This window comes from Chrysemys picta, chromosome 6, assembly GCF_011386835.1.
Source record: "Chrysemys picta bellii isolate R12L10 chromosome 6, ASM1138683v2, whole genome shotgun sequence".
Taxonomy (NCBI): domain Eukaryota; kingdom Metazoa; phylum Chordata; order Testudines; family Emydidae; genus Chrysemys; species Chrysemys picta.
In genome coordinates, this window is record NC_088796.1 from 118,620,125 (window position 1) to 118,635,086 (window position 14,962).

Sequence of the window (14,962 nt, forward strand, 5' to 3'; positions counted from 1 at the left end):
TGTAGGAACAGATAAGACTCCAAAGGTATATGTATAACTTCACACGTTATCAGGTGAAGGGGCGTGATTACTTCAGATGTATGAATAGTAAGCAGGGCATGTTGCTGCATCTCCACAGGCACTGATTCATTCAGGGACTGGATGGTGATTCTAACACCACAGTTAAGATCCACTTGCACTCATTCACAAAGTACAAGAATGTAATAAGGAATAGATTTACAAAATGTCCCCGTCAACATGTTAAGGACACTATACAACATAAAGACAATATAAAATTCAATGGACATATTATAATAAGAAACAACCCTCTGAGAATTCAATCCCATTAAATACTAGTGTTGGCCATGCTGTGCTGTCGGTACTTATGATTTCAGCTTGATGAAGCCGATGTCCTTGGCGTACTGGCGGAAGCACTGCTAACACATGTTCAGCCTGTACTTGCGGACCAGGCTGTGGCGGTTCGAGCACATGCGGCACGAGCAGGAGACCTGGCCGAACTTCCTGGGGTGGCTCCAGTAGAGCTGCTGGTGACCCATCCTGCCCGCTGCTCATACCGCGCCGAAAGAAGTGTGTTCTACCACTGGAAACTTTATTTGTATTAAAATGGTCCCAGTAATTAATAACCTAACCTGTACCATATTACAATATACCCCTCCTATGCTATTAATGTTAATGCCTCTTAAAAGTACCTAAAATTAGTACCATGCACATTTGTTATTTAACTGTATCCCACTGCTAAGATTCAAATCATGGGCGAGGATTAGAAAAGACTCTTGTTGGGATGACAGCATCCAGGTCTGGAGTATGTTCCATATCTCCTGGTACAGTCCTGGAGCCAGGGGACATATTAAGGCTCCAGGAGTATTAGGCTGTTTCATTACCATACATACATTTACTGGGATGTGTATAATATTGGTGAAATATTTCAGAGATTGGCCACTTGGTTTCTTGGTATTGGCAGAGCAGAGTTATGCCCCCGTGTAATAAATAAAGTTGGGGGATAGCTCCCTTTGATGGACACGCAGCCAGCCAGTTAGCTGTATAATCCCTCCTAGTAGCTGTTCTTTACTTGCTTTACCTGTAAAGCGTTAAAAAGAAAAAAAGTGGGCACCTGATCAAAAGAGCCAGGTAGAAGGAAGGTAGAACTTTTTAAAATTGGGAAATAAACTTTCCCTTTGTCTGTTCTCTCTGGGCTGGAGGGTCAGAGCAGCCATGCTATAAGCAGCTAAGCCAGGTATGATTATAAGTTATCAGATCATGCCTAGAACTACTTCTCTGAACTCCAATGTGTAAGTAGATCAGAATGTTAACTAGCTGTGATTAGGGTTATTTCTTTTATTTCTTATTGGCTTGCGGATTCCTCTGTGCTAACCCCAGATGCTTTTGTTTGCTTGTAATCTTTAAGCTGAACCCCCAAGAAAGCTATTTTGGGTGCTTGATTTTTGGAATTGCTCTTTTAAAATCTAGCAAAAGCCTAAGTTCCAGATGTATTTTCTTTCTTTTTGTTTTTAATAAAATTTACCTTTTTTTTAAGAACAGGATTGGATTTTTGGTGTCTTAAGAGGTTTGTGCATGTTGTTTGATTAGCTGGTAGCCACAGCTAATGTCCTTTGTTTTCTTTCTCAGCTCTTCCCCAGACGGGGGTGAAAGGGCTTAAGGGCACCTCAGAGGGAGGAATTCCCAAGTGCTCCTTCCTGGGTTCAAAGGGGGTTTTGTTGCATTTGGGTGGTGGCAGCGTTTACCAAGCCAAGGTCAGAAAAAAGCTGTAACCTTGGGAGTTTAATACAAGCCTGGAGTGGCCAGTATTAATTTTTAAAATCATTGCGGGCCCCCACCTTCTGCACTCGGAGTGACAGAGTTGGGATTCAGCCTTGACACTCTGTTTCAGTCTTATATTCATCCTGCCCAGAGTACAGCAGCAAAATCATTGGACAAGTGGTACATTTGATATAACCACAACACTAGGCCTTAGCATGTGGATGGGGAGTAGATAGTCTAGTGCACACTGGACTGGGAGCATCTCAACCTTGTCTCACTTCTGGAAGCTATTGTCTCTGAAGAAACTGGGCTATTCAGGAGCATACAGCTGGAAGAGGAAAAGGAACATATGTTGCTATGAACAAGAGGAAACACATGCAGGTAGTGTCCTAGTAGAAGGTTATTTAGATACTAAGCTATTTGAGAGTGGGGGGATTGGATGGTATTTTGTGTCTTTTACAGCACTGACCATGTTGTTGCTCAGCAAATGAATGATAATAATAATTACAGATATGTCAGTGTACACTGCAGATAGTCTCATCTCAGTAAAACACTTTAGTTCAATGTTGACTTGCAGGTTGTTACATATCAGCTGAGATATATAAATCAGTGAGCCACAAACTCTGGGCTCAGATGTGCAGCTTTATTGTCGTTCAAAAATGGCAACGGAATCTTTAAACTTTCACCTCAGCATTCCCCAAAACCTGGGCGCGAGGGATCAGAACGTCGATAACACAATGACAGTCTCGAGCCAGCATGAGCAGAGAAAGCCAAGGAGGAAGGAGAGGCACGGCTCTCATAAGTGTACCCACCTGCATGCCCCAAGGCAGAACATGGCTCAGTGTGTTGCATATCTGTGTGGCAAGCAGCATGCCCAGAGCTTATCACAAACAAAACACAGACGTACCCCTTTGCTTTGTAAAAATGCCTGCATGCCAGCGCCCTCTGGTCCATGCAGCAAACAGCGGTCAAGGTTTCCAACAAATTTTCCTCTGTTTTTTCCCCTGTGACACAGTCATCCTATTTATTCTGGCTACTGCCACGGCTTAGGAGAAGTCGGACTCTCACTATGGTCTACCCATGCTGGCTCTCTAATGTCAGTGTGCTATCAGCATTCTGAGGTGAGCCAGGAACAGAGGCACTGGAGCTTAGCTTGGCCTGCCTGTGTGCTTGGACCATATGGCTAAGGGATGTTTATAGAGTGGAGCGAGCCAGCCAGCCAACCAGCATCTCTCTGCTTTCAAAAACACCTCAGGCTTTCCAAAGCTGCTTTTTATTAATTATTATTATTTATTATTATGACCTCTGCTCTCTGTATGTTTATTGTACCCCCCCCCCTCCATTTTATCATCTGGTTGTACTGGACCCCTCCTGTCCTTTTATTTCTCTGGAATGAGATCGTCACTCTACTCTGGCCCCTATAAAAGGGCCTCTCCAAGGACCTTCTCACAAGCCCTCACGGTGTGGGCAGGGCCAGTGATGGGAGGGCAGGTTTGGGACTCCAGCATCCAGCATTGTGGCCTATAGGGCAGCCCAGGGAGGCTGCTGTCACTTATATAAACCCCCAGGATTGTCTAGGCCCTCGGAGCTGCCCAAGCTTTAAAACCACCAGAGTTCCCCATCTCCCAGGGCTGCAAGTTCTGGGCTACCCCTGAGGCTCAGAATCTCACCCCTGGATTTTAAGCAGGAGTTTAAATGTATTTCACTGTATTTCATAGGAGCCAGAGTGTCTTGGCTGGCTATTTTAAAAATGAGTTAATATCATTATAACGGTTGTAAATAAGAACAATAGGCCATTGTTATTTCACTTTGGGATTAACAGTTAAGTTGGGGAAGACTGTATGCAGTCCTACTCTAAGTGGCTCTGAGGAGTACTTACCCTGTTTACCCCACCAGGAGTACTGAGGCCATGTGTTCAGCACAGCATAGGACTACATGGGTGAGATTCAGCTTTGTTTACTCATATAAGGCCCGATCCAGCTTCCACTGACTTCAATGGGAATTAAAACAGTCGGAGGACTAAGCCTAGAGATCTCTCTGTCTCTTCTCTGAGGCTTGGTCTACACTAGAAAATGAGGTTGGCTTAACTACTTCAGTCAGAGGGTGTGAACGTTGAGCTGGGCTCATTCCCCATGTAGACAGTGCTAGGTCAATGGAAGAATTCTTCCAGTGACCTAGCTACTGCCTCTCTAGCATCTTAAGTGTAGATGAGCCCTTTCATAGAAGATTTTAAGGATCGTCATCTTGCCTGTGTGTTGTGTCTCTGTGTAGTTTAGTGGTTGTAAGAATTAGTAATGATTTGGATATCCTATGGAACCATTGACACTGTGTGGGGGGAGTATGTATTGTGGGGACAGGCCGGGATCAGCTCTGGGAGAGGAAGCTTATACAAAGAGAAGGTGGAGTGCAGGGCAACAGTTGTAGCCTTCCTCTGTCCTTGCCTACAACACACCTAGAAAAATGTCAAAGAAAAGTACCAATTCGCTTGGTACTTTGTGAGTACCAAATTTCAAGCAAAGGTGGCTTTTTGTCTTTCTGGTAATTTTAACACACAGAATAACCATTTCCTCCTGAAATGTTGCAGAAAGAGGCAATTTCAGGAAGCCCAAATAACTTGACAACATCTACTCTAGGTCTGGTTAGTGTTGTAATTTCCTCATCAGATTTCATCCTGAAGTAAAGTATTGTCATTTCTTGCAATGCTGCTCTGAGGAGCAGTTGTCACTGAAACAAGGCCTTAGCTCATCTACACAGTGAGTAAGGATGATACATGAAAAGGATGGCATGCAGTGCTACAGTGTTGCAGAGATCTAGGGCCCTGAACCACAGTCCACTGAAGTCTATGGGAGTTTTTCCATTGACTGTGCTGGGTTTGGATTAGGCTTTGAGAGAATGCCCCTTTTGAAAGCAGTGCTTAACCTGTAGCATATTTTAGATTTTTGTTTCTCTTTTTTCTATTCAAGTTTTAAAACATTTATGGCTGGATGTTGAAAGGATTACGAACAAGTCCTTTTGCCTGACAAACCTGCATGTGGAGAAACATTATGTATATGACTGAAAAACTTGCGATATCATCACAGGATGTATCTGGCACAAATAGAACAATTGCAAATCTGGCTTTCTGCTTATGCAAATTTGCAGGTTACGGTAACACAAGGCACTTCCTATATGCACAGAGCCAGGTTTCTGTGACTTTAGCTCATGGTGAGTAGCACTTGCTCACTTGTGAGGGATCTTGCTGAAATCGTTATCTTCCCACTCTGAAATCTCCCGTTTATAGAGTAAGGGCCAATCTGAAGCACATACTCAACTTAAGTAGCACTTACTATTGCAAATAGTCCCACTGGCATTTTAGTATTCATGGGTGTGACGGGCTGGACCCCCTGGGATGTCTCCTGGTGTGCTGGGACGCCACTGAGTCAGACTATTCTGCCAGCCTGGGCCCCCTTTTATCTGGTCTTGCTGGGGTAAGCTCCCCAGCCTTTTCCAGCCAAGCACACAGGCAGGGCCACACCCAGCTGAACAGAGAGACAGAGATCTGCTCTGAGAAGGCTCAGCTTAAGGGGCTTGCCACAACACCCAGATGTCGACTCCCTCCCCCCTTAGAGTACAACCCCAAAATTATATGAAATTCGCCTCTTCCCTCAATGTGGAGGAGGGTATGCACACTTCTTGTCCCCCTCCCCCCCCAGTTGGAAATCACATAAACTGGGTTATATTGTAAATCAGAAATACATTTATTAACTATAACTCTAATTTTAAGTAGTTAAGGAGGTAGCAGACAGAACAAGGCAGATGACTAAGAGAATAAAACAGAGCATGCAAACTTAAGCTTAATACACTAAAAAAGCTGGTTACATGTAAGTTCTCACCCTAAATGTGGTTCTAATAATCTTTTTCACAGGCCAGATGCTCTTCCAGCCTGGGTCCAATTCTTTCCCCCAGTTCAGTCTTAGTTGTTTCCAGCAGTCATCTTGGGTGGGGTAGCCGGGGACAGGGCCGGCTCCAGGTTTTCTGCCACCCCAAGCAGCAAAAAAAAAAAAAAAAAATAAGCCGATCGGCAGCACTTCGGCGGCAGCTCAATCTCGCTGCTTCATTTTTCGGTGGCAGTTCGGCGGCGGGTCCTTCAGGCCGTCTCTTCCTCTTCGGCAGCACTTTGGCAGCAGCTCAAAGAGGGAGATAGGGACTGAGGGACCCGCTGCTGAATTCCCACCGAAGATCCGGATGGGCTGCCCCAATAGCGGATGGAGTGCCGCCCTTTTGTATTGGCCGCCTCAAGCACCTGCTTCCTTAGCTGATGCCTGGAGCCGGCCCTGGCCGGGGAGAACTGATGACCTGGATTACCTCACTCCCCACCCTTAAATAGGATCTGCATAAGGTGGGAGTCCTCTGTTTCCTAGTTTGACCCCCCCCCCAGCTTCTCGTGGAAAAGTACAGAATTCAATATGGGTTCCAGTAGCAGGTGACATGGTCACTTGCCTCTGTAGGCCCTCTGTAGTCATTCTTCAAAGGCTGACCCACATGTTCACAGGAAGACTAAGCTCTTTTACACTCCATTGTCTCTTGCTGATGAGCCATAAGCACTGTCTGGCTTTTTCATTGTTGTACCTTCAGTGTTAGCAAGGGGAGTCACCCGAAGTAGCATAGTTGAAATACAGATACCGAGTCAATATTCCTAACTTCAGATACAGAAATGATACAGGCACACAAGCTGGATAATCACATTCAGTCAATTATAACCTTTCCAATGATACCTTACAAAACCCATCTTGTATAAAGTGCATCTCAGTCATGTCATATTCATATCATAAGCATATTTTCATAAAGAATATGGAGCGAAGCGCCACAGTGGGATATTTCAGATTTCTATGGGGTGTTTTTATCAAACCTCCTCTTAGCTTTCAGGTCCAGGCTCCACATACAGAGCTGGAGACCAAACCACCAACAATGCCAGCACTGTCTACCTGTTAGCTTGTCACATGACCATCTCTGTGTCTTCTTCCCCATTGCCCCTTATGCACCAAATACCCTTCCAGAAGTGATCTGTAAGGTCAATACTCTCATCTCCTTCAAATCCCTCTTCAAGACCCACTTCTGCAGGGATGTTTATGAGAAATCAGCCTACAAATGACGGTTTGGTTAAGGGACAGTTGGAGATAATTGACACTTGCTTTATCTAGTTATAATAATGATAATGAAAATGTACATATGTATGTAAAGATTGTATATATTTTACCCATCTTCTCTTCCTTCTCCCCCACTGCATGTTGATTGCCTTCTTAAATCAGCAAGGCCTGTATGTTTGTACAACACAATGTGGTCCAGATTCTGACTTGGGCCTCTGAGTGCGACTGCAATGTAAGTGCTAAATAACACTGATGCATACTCAGAAGTCTCTTTTTATTGTGTAATACACTGCGTGCTCAGTATGGTCAAGTATCTTCATGGTTTTGATGTTCTTTCCTGATGGCTCATTAAATTTGATGGCCTGTCCTCTGGTGGGTGTCTTCCCAATACACACCCAGTTGTAATTGTTACATAGTCCATATTTCTAACTTTAGATACAGAAATGATACATGCATACAAGTTGGATAATCACATTCGTTAATCATAACCTTTCCAATGATACCTTACAAGACCCATCTTACATAAAATACATCTCAGTTATGTCATATTTATATCAGAAGCATATTTACATAAAGATATGGAATGAAATGTCAATAATCATATCTGAGGGACTACAGCAATTACTGGAACTAGAATTATCAAGATATTCAGTGTAGGTATGTGCATAACTGTGTGATCTAGACTGCAAAATCTGGGTATTACCTACATGTTTGCAGAGCACTTAGCAAACCGGATACTCTTTTGGGGCCTCTAAGCGCTAATGTAATATAAAAAAATAATACTTTTGTAATAATCTTCATCCTACCTCTCCCTTTGAGCCTCCTTTTCTTTGTTTGTTGTCCTCCCATGTTGTGCCATATCTAAAATCTAGACTAGAAGTTCTTTGAGGCATGGACCAGTCTGACTTGTTCTGCAAAGTGTGTAATACAGTTTTGAGTAGAATCAAAATACATAATAATTACAACGAACCCAACAGATTTGTATACCATTAGCATATTTGTTGCAATAAATAAAATTTGAGTAGATCACATTTATCAAATTAGGGTTATTGTATGGACTTGTATGGAATTAGTTTCTTAATAGTCCACAAAAACTACAAATAATTGAAATCCATACATGAAAAGCTGAAAGTGTTCACTGTCAATAAGGAAATGACCTGATCTGTTAAGTGAAAGGTCATTGTTCAATTACATTTGTATGGGAAATTGATTTATAATTGTTATTAATATAGCTGAAGTGGGAAGGGATCACAGAAAAGCCATAATGATCAGTGCTAGATATAGATGAGGACCAAATCCTGCAGTTCAGATACTGACGTCAGTGGGAGCTACAAAAGCAGGTTATGGATCTACTGTGCTTTAAATGTATCCATAGAGCATATCTACTGAAGCTTTTTTAAAACTTGAGAGGATGAAACCAGAAAATTTCAAAGGGATGCTCTAGGACAGTGGTTCTCAAACTTTTTTTTTCACGGACCACTTGAAAATTGCTGAGGGTCTCGGCGGACCACTTAACGATCTTTCCAAATGTTGTTTGTACCATTAGCTAACTATTGTAAAGCGCTTTGGATAAAAGCGCTATATTAAAAAAATAATTAATTTTTTTTTGTTCTACAAATAAAAGCACACAACTCATATTTTAATATCAGTAGTCTTACCTTTCTAATGCGATGTATGTGCCCTCTCTCCCACGCCGCAGCAGCCCCCGAGCTGGGGCTGGGAAGGAGGGGGGGGTCTCTCCCTGGCAGCCTCATCCCTGAAGCTGGGGAAAGTTGCCTCTTTCTCTGGCCGCCGCAGCCCTGCACGTCCCCAATTCCTCCCACCCCTTGCCCCAGTGCCCCTTCCCACCTATCTCCTATTCCCCCGAAGGCCACCACCTCAGCTTACATGTGCGTCTTCTGAGGGGCCAGGCACCTAATTAGTGGAGCCATGCCTATGCGACTTCACTAATTAGGTGGGTAGCCCTTCATTCAGTTGTGTGCAGCCGCCCAAGCGCGCACCTTAGAGGGAACTATCCGTGGACCACCTGAATGGAACTTGCAGACCACTGGTAGTCCACAGACTACAATTTGAGAACCTCTGCTCTAGGTGCATGGCTTGGGAATGCTTTTTTCATATCCATTTTTTTTTAAATTTTGGGCCAGATCCTTAGCTGATATAATATGACATAGCTGCATTGGAGAAAATGAAGTTGCATCAATTTACCTCAGCTGAGGAACTAGCTCATTGTGGTTAATATTCTCTGTAATCAAAAAGAGCATTGATTGAGCTTTTGAATCATGTTTATTAGGTATTATGAATAACATCTACTAAGACTCGATGGTTTGTCTTTTGGCTTTGCTGATAGTCAAACATTGGATTGCTCTAGATGCATAGGATACCCTATTCCAACCACTCCTGCATTCAGAACTTGGTTAATTATGCTGATGGTTTTTTTAAAAAATGATCTGGTATGGGTAGCCATACGAAAATAAGGGAGAGCTACGTGTTCTGTCTTTTCTGGAATTAGGGAATTTTTCTGGAATTAGAAAATTATTCTTTCATATTTCTGATCCAAATTTTCTTTGACTGTTCACACACCTTTCCTGTTTGCTGTCCGTTAATATTTTAGTGAGCAGATTTATGAGCCAATCAGCAAATTGTATTCAAATATGATTGAATTACTGTGGACACAAGTTTCAAATGTGTAGCTAAGAATCACACTGGAAACCTGTTTCTAATAGTTACACTCTTCCAGTTAGGGAAGAGATCCATACCATGTGTCCAATCCAAACAGCTTCCTGGAGGCGGACCTGTCTGGGGTCCCCAGAGAGAATGCAACCCCCATTCCTAGACTCACTGAGCAACAGCCAAGTTAGAATCAGAGCTTCTGCAGTTTGGTTCCATGCTATGATCCCATCCCACTTTTTTTCTGCCCCACCCCTGGAGGAACCTGCACCATGTCCCTGTTCACTGGGGAACCATGGGAGGCACTGTGGACAATCATTTAAGCACACTGTCACCTGTGTGTAAGTCAGTGGTCAAATGCCTGAATCTGGCCAGACAGCTTTGGGGTTTTGTTACCTCTTGAGAAAGCCCATTGCTTCATTCTGTTCTCAGCAATATCGCCCAATGACAGTCAGTTTACCAGCTCCACTTCCAGGATGTAGCTTACTCTGTGAGCAATCCCATTTTCGTCAGTGGAAACGCCTGCAGATTAAAGTACTACGCCACGTGATTAAGTGTGGCCACATCTGACCCTGAGTTTGCAAAGCGCTTCAAACAGATCAGTGAGGTGTAAATGTGAAGTAGAACTAGGGGCTCAGAAATATTGTGGCTGGTTATTTTTAGAATTTTGCATGTCAAGACCAAATGCACTTACTTGTTTCCTTCTAAGCCATTTCACTCTTGCCCCTAAGACACAGTAATTGTACATTCACATGAAGAAGGAAATTTGTTCTATTACATAAAATTGAGTTAGTTTCAAGCTACCACAAGGAGTCTCAGTAGTTTACTGAAACTTCCTATGATCATTAGGCCAGAGGAGTCACGCCAGCTGTAGTCAGTAGGATGTATTTAGGTGAAATTGACATCCGTACAGATGCTGGAAGGGCCGGTCTTAGGCATGAACCAACGGGGTGGCCGCCCAGGATGCCTGGTGGTCAAGGGGGCGCCGTGCGGCAGAACAGAGGTGTGGGGTTCCAGTGTAGTGTCAGAAACTGCTCCCTGGGGAACGCCACTTGGAGAGGCACCCAGATTTCTCCCTGCTTCCTCCTGGCAAAGGAACATGGGGCGGGAGTGGTGACACTCTGGTGACAGATACTGCTCGCCCACCCCAACGTTCCTCTGCACCCCACGCAGGGGCTGGGAGGGGGCAGAGCGAGGAGCAACACCAAGTGCTCTGTGCATCCAGGTCATTTTCCCCACCTGGGTTGGGCTGTGAGGTGAGCATCAGGAGCTGCTGCTCTGCTCTGCCCTCCCCTTACGCAGCCCAGGTGGGGAAAGTGACCTGGGTGCAGGGAGCCCTGATGTCGCTCCTTGCTCCCCCCGCACTGTCCCCTAGGACTGCGGAGAGGAGCAGCGTTCGGGGGGGGGGGGGGGCAGCGAGCAGCAATGCCGCAGCTCCGTGCATCCAGGTCAGTTTCCCCACATGGGCTCAGGAGGGGAGTGCACGGGTTGGGGGGGCAGGAGGGATGCAGGGTTGCAGGAGAGGGGGCAGGGGTTGGGGGGGCAGGAGAGGGGCAGGAGGGAGATGCAGGACTTGAGGGTTCGGGGGGGTGCACGGGTTGGGGTTGCAGGGGTTGGGGGGCAGGGTCGCAGGAGGGGAGTGCAGGGGTTGGGGCAAAGGGGGAGTGGGATGCCCACAGGGGCCCAGGACAATGGCGGGGGCATCGTACCCACGAGGGCCAGGGGCGCCAAAATACAAGTTCGCCCAGGGCACCATTTTCCTTACGGCCATCCCTGTAGCAGCCACCGCCCACATTGTGTCCTCTGTGAGGTAGGGGGCAGTGTTTTGGATAACAGAGCCACAAATATAGCAGGCCCAGTGGCTATATTCCTGCACCTCTTCTTGCTTAATATCCCCATTTCCCATGCTCCCACAGAGAGCGGCTGTGGAGTTTATCTCCAAGGCCCAGGGCCTGTGCAGCATCCCTGCTTCCCACCCCGAGCGTGGGAAACCACCACAGTGCTGCTGCATTTTGGCCCTTCTTCAGTCAAGGAGCTGGGGTCCCCCAGCAGATGGAAAGTATAGACTGCCTCAGCACCCAGCAGCAGCTCCTAAATAATAGTGCTTTAAAAAAAATGGAAAAGAAGGAAAGTTGAATGGACCCAATAGTCGTAAATACCAAAGTTTAAATCCTGCCCAAGGTGTCTGGAGGGAACACGGGGGGCTGTGTGTGTGGGGTGCAAACTGCCAGTAAATTCTCAGACATCCTGCTGCTGTAGGACAGAATAGCACAGGGTGCTCCTGGGGAAAATGTGTTTGGGCTTGATCCAAAGCTCATTGAAGTCAGTGGAAGGACTCCCATTCACTTCAGTGGACCATGGATCAGACCCTTAGTGACCAAGCTGACATTCCTTTAAGAAGGAGCATCAACCATCCCAGCTTAACACATGCTGCAAAGTACATGGTGAGAGGCTGACCAAGCCTCCCAGATAGCAACCCACAAGCCCTGAGGCTGTGGAGCACAGTGGGTGCAATAGCCCCTTACTTTCTTCTCGTTTGAACATAGGAACATAGGAATTGCTGGTCTGGTTCAGACCTCAAGGTCCATCTCATCCTGTCTCTGACACTGGCCAGCACCAGATGCTGCAGAGGAAGATGCAAGAAACCTCTCATTAGGCAGATGTGGGATAATATGGCCACACACTAGGTTTTATTCTGATCCCTAATAGGTAGAGATTGGTGTAAAGCCTGAAGCATGAGGTTCAATATCCCTTCCAGAATTTACGTTAGCATTAAGAATCGTAACCCTGGGTGTTCTCGTTAGACACAGATCTAGTCAATGCCTTTTCGAATCTCACTAAGTTTTGGCTTCAACAACATCCTGTGGCAATGAGTTCCACAGCTGAATTACGTGTTGTGTGGAAAAAATATTTCCTCACCAGGTGAGAATTGTGCCGTGGTGTTAATTGAGGTGCACTGGGTGGGAGTGGTAGGTGGAGGGAGAAAGGATCTCAAGGCTTGATTGGGCCCTGAAGATATCCATACTGCAGACTGTAACACATGCATTGCGACTATGAGGGAGTGAGAGAGGCCAGTGAAATTCTCTTTACTTTTTTTAATAAAATTTTGAATGGGGGGGGGAGGATTTTGTTTTATTACATTTTTTCTTCAGGGGCGGGGGGAGTTGGGTCCTGCTCCTGGGAAGTGGGAGGCCCTGGGGCCATATCTGGTCCTGCCATGGAGGGGTGCGCTGGAGACTGAGCCTGGCCTGTTCAAGTGAAGAGAGGAGGGTAGAATTCACCCCTGTGGAAAGACCCAGCACAAGGTCTATGCACCACTTCAAGTCCCATGTAAAGCCTCAAAAGAGGCCTTAAGTGGTACACAGGTTTTGTGCTAACCCTTGGCTCAGGGATGAATTTCCACTTTATTGAGGTTTTGTTGAGGAAGGTTCATGTGAAGGAAAACCTATATTTGTTTTAAAACCATATTATCACTTTATGTGGTGGTAGAAAAGTGTGCAAATCACCAATCATTTTAAAATTGTTAAGCATAATGAAAATGGAAAGTTGCTCAAGAAGGAGGAAGCCGCCATCTTGATTTTCAGCTGGCAGTTTGGAAGAAAGGAATGTCAGTGCAGGAGAGAAGCTAGAGAATTTCACAGATGTTTTCAGGTAAGTTCTGTCATTTAATGCATTTTTAAAAAAAAAATAGTGGTTTAATATAAATATTTTATATGGGTGCTTTTCTAGTAAATAATACTTTGCATTTCAGTGGCATCTTCCACGTGAGAAAGTGCTTTGTAAGCAATTAATTTACTCTCACGAACACTCCTGTGAGGTATGGCAGTATTATTAGCCCAATTATGCCAACAAGGAAACTGAAGCACAGAGACGTTAAGAGCTTAAGTGGAATTCCTGCCTGAAAGCAGCTTAAAATGGCCGCACTCCTTGAGAGACACTAGAACCATCCATGCTTTATTAAAATATGACAGTAGCTCCGGTGTTTCTACAAATATTTTTAAAACATGTATTGAGATGGATTCTTTTGTGTAACAAATATTATACCTTGGACAGCCAAATGAATACTGCAACTTTCCTCTCACAACTTTGACAGTGTCCTTTTACTTCAGGCTCTGTTATAAATTGTCTTTATATTTTAATTAATGTAGGAAAAGCAAAGATTGGAAAATATGGATATAGAAATTTCACAGTGGAGGAAAAAAACAAACAAACAATTGAACGTACTTATTTTGTATGCAATATTCTGTCATTACCTGCAGCTGACGCATAATGTCCCTGTAATTCTAGGAGACTATTACTCAGTAACTGAACTATTTAAAGCTCTGAAAAATAACGATTAATAACACACTTATTTAGAAAACACATTCTGGAATGCCCATCTTAGAACTTACTAAAGTGGATATAGTCATGGAGACAAATTCAGTGCACACACGTCCGCAGAATTTTAAGAAACATATTTAGCACGCGAATGTTTATGCTCATGAAGGGTGCATACGTTAACAGCGCTAAGAAATGGCAAATCGCAATGATAGGATGATAAAATATTGATCGCTATAAAAGATAATGATGTTCAATCCAATGATGCCATGTCCAGCCATATGTCACCACTTCTCTGGACCCACACTCGATCCTCCCCTTACCCTTCAATTGACCCCTTCGAGCTCCTGGTTCTGTGCTTGGAACTGTCCCTTTCCATCCTTGTTCCCAACTTTGTCCTTTCCCCTGCTGGTGCATGGCCTCAGCCCCTGCCCTCTTTGTTCTAAGCCAAAACCCTATTGGCTCCTCTTCCAGCCCTTGCCATACCCCCAGGGCCGGCTCCAGGCACCAGCCCAGCAAGCAGGTGCTTGGGGCGGCCAACGGAGAGGGGCGGCACGTCAGGCTCTTCGGCGGCAATTAGGTGGCGGGTCCCTCAATCTCTCTCGGAGCGAACGACCTGCTGCTGAATTGCTGCCAAAAACTGAAGCGGCGGCGGTAGAGCAGATCACGATCGCGGCTTTTTTTTTTCTTTTTGCTGCTTGGGGCGGCAAAAACCCTGGAGCCAGCCTTGTATACCTCTTTAGTTCCTGCCCCCAAGACCAACCAGAAGACCTTCTCTATGGATAGCTCAGTGGTTTGAGCATTGGCTTACTAAACCCAGGGTTGTGAGTTCAATCCTTGAGGGGGCCATTTAGGGAGCTGGGGCAAAAATCTGTCTGGGGATTGGCCCTGCTTTGAGTGGGGGGTTGGACTAGATGACCTCCTGAGGTCCCTTCCAACCCTGACATTCTATAAGGGGAAAGATAAGGTTCTTGACTGGGAATTCAATAAATTAACCTTAATGGGATAGGTTCAAATCCTGGGTAGAAAAGGCTCGGAGAGGTGGGATCAGGAGTGGGTCTCCAATGAATTTGAGTGAAATCCGTGAATTTGCT

The 14,962-nt window shown here is 45.1% G+C and overlaps 1 pseudogene; it reads right to left on the reverse strand.

The window, feature by feature from the left end:
* Nucleotides 1-362: 362 nt before the first annotated feature.
* LOC112059582 (small ribosomal subunit protein uS14-like) lies at nucleotides 363-560 on the reverse strand (annotated as a pseudogene).
* Between the last annotated feature and the right edge of the window lie 14,402 nt (nucleotides 561-14,962).